We start from the raw sequence: 9,847 nt of genomic DNA, 5'->3' as shown, positions 1-9,847 counted from the left end.
CCTACCATCGGAGCAAACAATTTTGAGCTGAAACCTCAGTTAGTTTCTCTGATGCAGCAGAATTGCAAGTTTCATGGACTTCCATCTGAAGATCCTTTTTCAGTTCTTAACTGAATTCTTGCAGATCTGTGATACTGTTAAGACTAATGGAGTAGATCCTGAAGTCTACAGGCTCATGCTTTTCCCTTTTGCTGTAAGAGACAGAGCTAGAGTGTGGTTGGACTCTCAACCCAAAGACAGCCTGAACTCTTGGGATAAGCTGGTCACGGCTTTCTTAGCCAAGTTCTTTCCTCCTCAAAAGCTGAGCAAGCTTAGAGTGGATGTTCAAACCTTCAGACAGAAAGAAGGTGAATCCCTCTATGAAGCTTGGGAAAGATACAAGCAGCTGACCAAAAAGTGTCCTTCTGACATGCTTTCAGAATGGACCATCCTGGATATATTCTATGATGGTTTATCTGAGCTATCAAAGATGTCATTGGATACTTCTGCATGTGGATCCATTCACCTAAAGAAAACGCCTGCAGAAGCTCAAGAACTCATTGACGTGGTTGCTAATAACCAGTTCATGTACACTTCTGAGAGGAATCCTGTGAATAATGGGACGCCTATGAAGAAGGGAGTTCTTGAAATTGATACTCTGAATGCCATATTGGCTCAGAACAAAATATTGACTCAGCAAGTCAATATGATTTCTCAGAGTCTGAATGGAATGCAAGCTGCATCCAACAGTACTCAAGAGGCATCTTCTGAAGACGAAGCTTATGATCCTGAGAACCCTGCAATAGCAGAGGTGAATTACTTAGGTGAACCTTATGGAAACACCTATAATCCATCATGGAGAAATCATCCAAATCTCTCATGGAAGGATCAACAAAAGCCTCAACAAGGCTTTAATAATGGTGGAAGATACAGGTTTAACAATAGTAAACCTTTTCCATCATCCACTCAACAACTGACAGAGAACTCTGAACAAAATACTTCTAATTTAGCAAACTTAGTCTCTGATCTATCTAAGGCTACTGTAAGTTTCATGAATGAAACAAGGTCCTCCATTAGAAATTTGGAGGCACAAGTGGGCCAGATGAGTAAAAGGATCACTAAAATCCCTCCTAGTACTCTCCCAAGCAATACAGAAGAGAATCCAAAAGGAGAGTGCAAGGCCATTGAATTGATCACCATGGTCGAACCTGTAAAGGAAGGAGAGGACGTGAATCCCAAGGAGGAAGACCTCCTGGGACGTCCAGTAATCAATAAGGAGTTTCCCTTTGAGGAACCAAAGGAATCTGAGGCTCATCTAGAGACCATAGAGATTCCATTAAACCTCCTTATGCCATTCATGAGCTCTGATGAGTATTCCTCTTCTGAAGAGAATGAGGATGTTACTGAAGAGCAAGTTACCAAGTACCTTGGTGCAATCATGAAGCTGAATGCCAAATTATTTGGCATTGAGACTTGGGAAGATGAACCTCCCTTGTTCACCAATGAACTAAGTGATCTGGATCAACTGAGATTGCCTCAGAAGAAACAGGATCCTGGAAAGTTCTTAATACCTTGTACCATAGGCAACATGATCTTTGAAAAGGCTCTGTGTAACCTTGGTTCAGGGATAAACCTCATGCCCCTCTCTGTAATAGAGAAACTGGGAATCTTTGGGGTGCAAGCTGCTAAAATCTCATTAGAAATGGCAGACAATTCAAGAAAACAGGCTTATGGACAAGTAGAGGACGTGTTAGTAAAGGTTGAAGGCCTTTACATCCCTGCTGATTTCATAGTCCTAGATACTGGGAAGGATGAGGATGAATCCATCATCCTAGGAAGACCTTTCCTAGCCACAGCAAGAGCTGTGATTGATGTGGACAGAGGAGAATTGATCCTTCAAATAAATGAGGACAACCTTGTGTTTACAACTCAAGGATCTCTCTCTGCATCCATAGAGAGGAAGCATAAAAAGCTTCTCTCAAAACAGAGTCAACTAGAGCCCCCACAGTCAAACTCTAAGTTTGGTGTTAGGAGGCCACAACCAAACTCTAAGTTTGGTGTTGAACTCCCATATCCAAACTCTAAGTTTGGTGTTGGGGAGTCTCAACAAAGCTCTGCACATCTGTGAGGCTCTATGAGAGCCCACTGTCAAGCTATTGACATTAAAGAAGCGCTTGTTGGGAGGCAACCCAATTTTTATTTATCTAATTTTTATTGTTTTTCATGTTTTATTAGATTCATGATCATGTGGAGTCACAAAATAAATCAAAAAATTGAAAACAGAATAAAAAACAGCAGAAAAAAAATCACACCCTGGAGGAAGACCTTACTGGCGTTTAAACGCCAGTAAGAAGCATGTTTTGGGCGTTCAACGCCAGAACAGAGCATGGTTCTGGCGCTGAACGCCAGAAATGGGCAGCATCTGGGCGTTTGAATGCCAGAAATGCACCCTGGAGAAGAGCTGGCGCTGAACACCCAGAACAAGCATGGTTCTGGCGTTCAACGCCAGAAATGGGCAACAAATGGGCGTTCAACGCCCAGAACAAGCACCAATCTGGCGCTGAACGCCCAGAGTTGTGTGCAAGGGCATTTTGCATTCCTAATTTGGTGCAAGGTTGTAAATCCTTGAACACCTCAGGATCTGTGGACCCCACAGGATCACCTCAGGATCTGTGGACCCCACAGGATCCCCACCTACCTCCACTCACTTCTTCTCACCCCTCTTTCACACAATCCTATAAACACTCTTCCCCAAAACTCTTCACCAATCACCTCAATCTCTCTTCCCTATCACCACTTCACCACTCACATCCATCCACTCTTCCCCATAAACCTACCTCATAAACTCCACCTACCTTCAAAATTCAAAATCAATTTCCCACCCAACCCACCCTAAATGGCCGAACCTAACACCCCTCCCTTCCCTATATAAAGCCATCCATTCTTCCTCATTTTCACACAACACAACCCTCTCTTCTCTTCTTGGCCGAATACATCTCTCCCCCTCTTCTCCACATTTCTTCTTCTTCTTCATCTATTCTTTCTTTTCTTGCTCGAGGGCGAGCAAAATTCTAAGTTTGGTGTGGTAAAAGCATAAGCTTTTTGTTTTTCCATCACCATTGATGGCACCTAAGACCAGAGAATCCTCTAGAAAAGGGAAAGGGAAGACAAAAGCTTCCACCTCCGAGTCATGGGAGATGGAAAGATTCATCTCCAAAGCTCATCAAGACCACTTCTATGATGTTGTGGCCAAGAAGAAGGTGATCCCTGAGGTCCCTTTCAAGCTCAAGAAGAATGAGTATCCGGAAATCCGACATGAAATCCAAAGAAGAGGTTGGGAAGTTCTAACAGAACCCATCCAACAAGTCGGAATCCTAATGGTTCAAGAGTTCTATGCCAATGCATAGATCACTAGGAACCATGATCAAAGTAAGAACCCGGACCCAAAGAATTATCTCACCATGGTTCGGGGGAAATACTTAGATTTTAGTCCGGAAAATGTGAGGTTGGCGTTTAACTTGCCTATGATGCAAGGAGATGCACGCCCCTACACTAGAAGGGTCAACTTTAATCAAAGGTTGGACCAAGTCCTCATGGACATATGTGTGGAAGGAGCTCAATGGAAGATTGACTCCAAAGGCAAGCCGGTTCAATTAAGAAGACTGGACCTCAAGCCTGTGGCTAGAGGATGGTTAGAGTTCATACAATGCTCCATCATCCCCACTAGCAACTGATCTGAAGTTACTGTGGATCGGGCCATCATGATTCATAGCATCATGACTGGTGAGGAAGTAGAAGTTCATGAAGTCATCTCCCTTGAACTCTACAAAATAGCTGAAAAGCCTTCTCCTGGGGCAAGGCTAGCTTTTCCTCATCTTATTTGCCATCTATGTTACTCAGCTGGAGCTTTTATAGAAGGAGACATTCACATTGAGGAAGAGAAGCTCATCACTAAGAAAAAGATGGAGCAAGCAAGAGAGCCCATTCATGGAGCTCAAGAGGCGCAGGAAGCTCATCACCATGAGATCCCGGAGATGCCTCAAATGCATTTTCCTCCACAAAACTATTGGGAGCAAATCAACACCTCCCTAGGAGAATTAAGTTCCAACATGGGACAACTAAGGGTGGAACATCAAGAGCACTCCATCATCCTTCATGAAATAAGAGAAGATCAAAAAGCAATGAGGGAGGAGCAACAAAGACAAGGAAGAGACATAGAAGAGCTCAAGGACATCATTGGTTCCTCAAGAAGGAAACGCCACCATCACTAAGGTGGACTCATTCCTTGTTCTTACATTCTTTGTTTTTCGTTTTCTCTATGTTAAGTGCTTATCTATGTTTGTGTCTTCATTACATGATCATTAGTAGTTAGTAACTTTGTCTTAAAGTTATGAATGTCCTATGAATCCATCACCTCTCTTAAATGAAAAATGTTTTAATTCAAAAGAACAAGAAGTACATGAGTTTCGAATTTATCCTTGAACTTAGTTTAATTATATTGATGTGGTGACAATGCTTCTTGTTTTCTGAATGAATGCTTGAACAGTGCATATGTCTTTTGAAGTTGTTGTTTAAGAATGTTAAATATGTTGGCTCTTGAAAGAATGATGACAAGGAGACATGTTATTTGATAATCTGAAAAATCATAAAAATGATTCTTGAAGCAAGAAAAAGCAGCAAAGAGCAAAGCTTGCAGGAAAAAAAATAGAAAGAAAAAGCAAGCAGAAAAAGCCAAAGCTCTTAAAACCAAGAGGCAAGAGCAAAAAGCCAATAACCCTTAAAACCAAAAGGCAGGGGCAAATAAAAAGGATCCCAAGGCTTTGAGCATCAGTGGATAGGAGGGCCTAAAGAAATAAAATCCTGGCCTAAGCGGCTAAACCAAGCTGTCCCTAACCATGTGCTTGTGGCGTGTAGGTGTCAAGTGAAAACTTGAGACTGAGTGGTTAAAGTCAAGGTCCAAAGCAAAAAAAGAGTGTGCTTAAGAACCCTGGACACCTCTAATTGGGGACTTTAGCAAAGCTGAGTCACAATCTGAAAAGGTTCACCCAATTATGTGTCTGTGGCATTTATGTATCCGGTGGTAATACTGGAAAACAAAGTGCTTAGGGCCACGGCCAAGACTCATAAAATAGCTGTGTTCAAGAATCATCATACTGAACTAGGAGAATCAATAACACTATCTGAACTCTGAGTTTCTATAGATACCAATCATTCTGAACCTCAATGGATAAAGTGAGATGCCAAAACTATTCAAGAGGCAAAAAGCTACAAGTCCCGCTCATCTGATTGGAGCTATGTTTCATTGATAGTTTGGAATTTATAGTATATTCTCTTCTTTTTATCCTATTTTATTTTCAGTTGCTTGGGGACAAGCAACAATTTAAGTTTGGTGTTGTGATGAGCGGATAATTTATACGCTTTTTGGCATTGTTTTTAGTAGAATCTGGTTACTTTTAGGGACGTTTTCATTAGTTTTTATGTTAAATTCACATTTCTGGACTTTACTATGAGTTTGTGTGTTTTTCTGTGATTTCAGGTATTTTCTGGCTGAAATTGAGGGACTTGAGCAAAAATCAGATTCAGAGGTTGAAGAAGGACTGCTGATGTTGTTGGATTCTGACCTCCCTGCACTCAAAGTCGAATTTCTGGAGCTACAGAACTCAAAATGGCACGCTTCCAATTGCGTTGGAAAGTATACATCCAGGGATTTCCAGAAATGTATAATAGTTCGTACTTTGGCCGAGTTTAGATGACGTAAAAGGGCGTTGAACGCCAGTTCTACGCTGCTATCTGGAGTTAAACGCCAGAAACAAGTCACAAACCAGAGTTGAACGCCAGAAATACGTTACAACCTGGCGTTCAACTCCAGAAAGAGCCTCTGCATGTGTAACATTCAAGCTCAGCCCAAGCACACACCAAGTGGGCCCCGAAAGTAGATTTATGCATCAATTACTTACTTCTGTAAACCCTAGTAGCTAGTTTATTATAAATAGGACTTTTTACTATTGTATTAGACATCTTTTGAACCATCTTTTGAACCATCTTGGGATCATATTGATCACGTTTGGGGGCTGGCCATTCGGCCATGCCTGAACCATTATCACTTATGTATTTTCATACGGTAGAGTTTCTGCACTCCATAGATTAAGGTGTGGAGCTCTGCTGTTCCTCAAAGATTAATGCAAAGTACTACTGTTTTCTATTCAATTCAACTTATTCCGCTTCTAAGATATTCATTCACACTTCAATCTGAATGTGATGAACGTGACAATCATCATCATTCCCTATGAACGCGTGCCTGACAACCACTTCCGTTCTACTTTAGATTGAATGAGTATCTCTTGGATCTCTTAATCAGAATCTTCGTGGTGTAAGCTAGATTGATGGCGGCATTCATGAGAATCCGGAAAGTCTAAACCTTGTCTGTGGTATTCCAAGTAGGATTCTGGGATTGAATGACTGTGACGAGCTTCAAACTCGCGATTGCTGGGCGTAGTGACAGACACAAAAGGAGGGTGAATCCTATTCCAGCATGATCGAGAACCTCAGATGATTAGCCGTGCTATGACAGAGCATTTGGACCATTTTCACAAGAGGATGGGATGTAACCATTGACAACGGTGATGCCCTTGCATAAAGCCAGCCATGGAAAGGAGTAAGACTGATTAGATGAAGACAGCGGGAAAGCAGAGATTCAGAGGAACGAAAGCATCTCTACACGCTTATCTGAAATTCTCACCAATAAATTACATAAGTGTTTCTATCCTTAGTTTATTATTTATTTTTGAAAACTCCATAACTATTTTATATCCGCCTGACTGAGATTTACAAGGTGACCATAGCTTGCTTCATACCAACAATCTCCGTGGGATCGACCCTTACTCACGTAAGGTTTATTACTTGGACGACCCAGTGCACTTGCTGGTTAGTTGTATCGAAGTTGTGACAAATTATGAATTGAGATTAGAGCACCAAGTTTTTGGAGCCATTACTAGAGATCACAATTTCGTGCACCACACTACTATTGAGAAAGAGCTTCTTGCTATTGTTTTTGCTCTGGATAAATTCTGAGCCTATTTACTTGGTGCAAAAGTAGTAGTGTACTCATACCACACAGCTCTAAAGTATTTATTAGCTAAAAAGGAGTCCAAACCAAGGCTTATACGTTGGATACTGCTACTACAAGAATTTGATTTAGAAATTAAGGATAGGAGTGGTAACTAGAATCTAGTGGCAGATCACTTGAGTCGCCTTGAGCACATTAGGGATGACTCCACTCCTATAGATGATAATTTCCCATTTGATAACCTGCAAGCAGTATCTGAAGTAGTCCCTTGGTATGCACCTGTAGCTAATTATCTAGTCAGCCACACCTTTCCTCCAAACTTTACTAAGCATCAGAGAGACAAGCTGAAAAGCGAGTCCAAATATTATATATGGGATGACCCATATTTATGGAGATGTGGTGCTGACCAGGTAATTAGACGGTGTGTGCCTCAACCAGAATTCTAGTCCATTTTAGAGGCCTGCCACTCATCTGAGAGTGGAGGACATTTTGGCCCTCAAAGAACAGCTAGAAAAATTTTAGACTGTGGATTCTGGTGGCCTACTCTTTTTTAAGATGCTGCTGAATTTTGTAAATCTCGTTCCCCATGCCAAAGGTTTGGTAATATATCCAAGAGGGATGAGATGCCTCAACAGACTATGCTTTTCTGTGAAATATTTTATGTTTGGGGCATTGACTTCATGGGTCCATTTCCAAATTCTAATGGTTATTTTTATATATTGTTAGCTATAGATTACGTTTCTAAATGGGTGGAAGCAATTCCTACCCGCACTGATGATGCTAACACTGTTGTTTCCTTTGTTAGAAACCATATTATTTGTCACTTTGGATCACCACGAGCAATCGTGAGCAATCAAGGCACCCATTTTTGTAACAGGAGACTAACAGGATTACTGAAGAAGCATGGGATAATTCATAAAATGGCAACAGCCTACCATCTCCAGACTAATGGGTAAGCCAAGGTGTCAAACAGAGAAATAAAGCGTATCTTGCAGAAGATAGTCAAACCTCATAGAAGAGACTAGAGCACCAGGCTGCAAGATGCACTCTGGGCATACAGAACGGCATACAAGACACCCATTGGGATGAGTCCCTTCCGCTTAGTTTATGAAAAAGCCTGTCACCTCCTAGTTGAGGTAGAGCACAGAGCCTTTTGGGTAGTGAAGGAGTGCAATATGGAATTTGAGAAAGCTGGAGCTGAAAGGAAGTTGTAACTGCAATAATTAGAAAGCCTTCGCCTAGAAGCTTATGAGAACTCAAGGCTGTATAAGGAAAAGATGAAGGATGTGCATGATAAGCACATCAAGAGGAAAGAGTTCCAACCTGGGGACTTAGTCCTCCTTTACAACTCTAGACTGCGGCTCATGCCAGGCAAGTTGAGATCAAGATGGAAAGATCCATATAGAGTCGAGAAGGCCGAGCCATACGGAATTTTCCACCTAAGTCATCCTTCCAGTTCTGAATTCATCAAAGTTAATAGACATCGCTTAAAGCTATATCATGGTGAGAAGGCGACGAAAAACAAAGAGCTAGAGATCCTCCTCTTGGAGGATCCACCAACAGCAGAAGACTGAGCTAGTGGAGCGTCCAACTTAAGGACGTTAAAGCAAAGTGCTGGGTGGGAGACAACCCACCATGGTATAATCGTTTCTTTCTTTTATCTATTTATTTCCTTTCTCAATAACTCTTCTCAGCACTAGTGCCTATAGTTTGCATCTGCATTTGCATATTACATATATATATAAAAAAAAGCGAAAGGAGGAAAGCGGCATGCGACGCGACAGCGTCACCGACGCGTTTGCGTCATATTGGTCCTGGGAAGCAAAAGCAAACTTAACAGAAAGTCATGCGAGAGCGTGGCTGGAGGCGTGCCTTTGGCACAGATTACCCCACGCGACCGCGTTGCTGATGTGTCCGCGTCATGCGGGAAAAATACCTCTCACGCGTCTGCGTCAAGCACGCGAACGCGTGCCCTAAAAATCGACGTAAGAGCAGCAAGTTGTGATGGAGTGGGGCTGGAATGGTGCTAGTCGCACAGGCCCTACCACGTGAACACATGCCCCACGCGTCCGTGTCATCTTCCAATATTAGCCATCCACGCGATCACGTCCACCATGCGAACGCGTCACCCTGGAACTTGGCAACAATGAGTTTCGAACAGAGAGTTGTGCGAGCGCGAGGCTGCCCTCGCGCCAGTAGCACAGAACAAGTCACGCGTCCGTGTTTTTTTAATGCAATATGCAGAATGCAATGCTTAATGTGAATGCTATGAAAACTTCCAGGTTCAATGAAAATTAAAATAAAATAAAAACAAACAACATGAAATAAAATTGAAAAAGAAACAATCATACCATGGTGGGTTGTCTCCTACCTAGCACTTTTAGTTAAAGTCCTTAAGTTGGACATTTGGTGAGCTCCTTGTTATGGTGGCTTATGCTTGTATTCATCTGGGAATTTCCACCAATGTTTGTACTTCCAGTAACCTCCGGGGTCCCAAACTAGGCATGTAAAGCCCTTAAGAAGCTTCAAATAGATTCTTAGGCTCCCGGGTGACAAATGTCAGAGCAGATTCCAGGATCCCAAATCTTGCTTTTACACCCATCTTCAAGTTGATTATCATGATTCCATCCGGGTGGTTCAGCTTTAGAATTCTCACTGAAGCGTCCAAACAACTTCCTAGACCCATTCAATTGAGCTTTACACCAACCTTTGCGTTTAAACTGAAAGCTTCCAACTGTAATGAATCTTGCAGGACAATTCTTACCACTGACCATCTTCCTCTTACTCTTAATGCCACAAAGA

At 42.1% G+C, this 9,847-nt stretch overlaps 1 non-coding gene across 1 annotated transcript; it reads right to left on the bottom strand.

Annotated features, from left to right (window-relative positions):
• Positions 1-307: 307 nt before the first annotated feature.
• LOC112768151 (small nucleolar RNA R71) lies at positions 308-415 on the bottom strand. The gene has a single exon (XR_003185589.1). It is a non-coding gene; the product is annotated as a small nucleolar RNA R71 (small nucleolar RNA).
• Between the last annotated feature and the right edge of the window lie 9,432 nt (positions 416-9,847).

Source organism: Arachis hypogaea, chromosome 17 (assembly GCF_003086295.3).
Source record: "Arachis hypogaea cultivar Tifrunner chromosome 17, arahy.Tifrunner.gnm2.J5K5, whole genome shotgun sequence".
Lineage (NCBI taxonomy): Eukaryota > Viridiplantae > Streptophyta > Magnoliopsida > Fabales > Fabaceae > Arachis > Arachis hypogaea.
The sequence above is the reverse complement of the archived record's forward strand: the minus strand, read 5'-3'. Positions and strand labels throughout refer to the sequence as shown.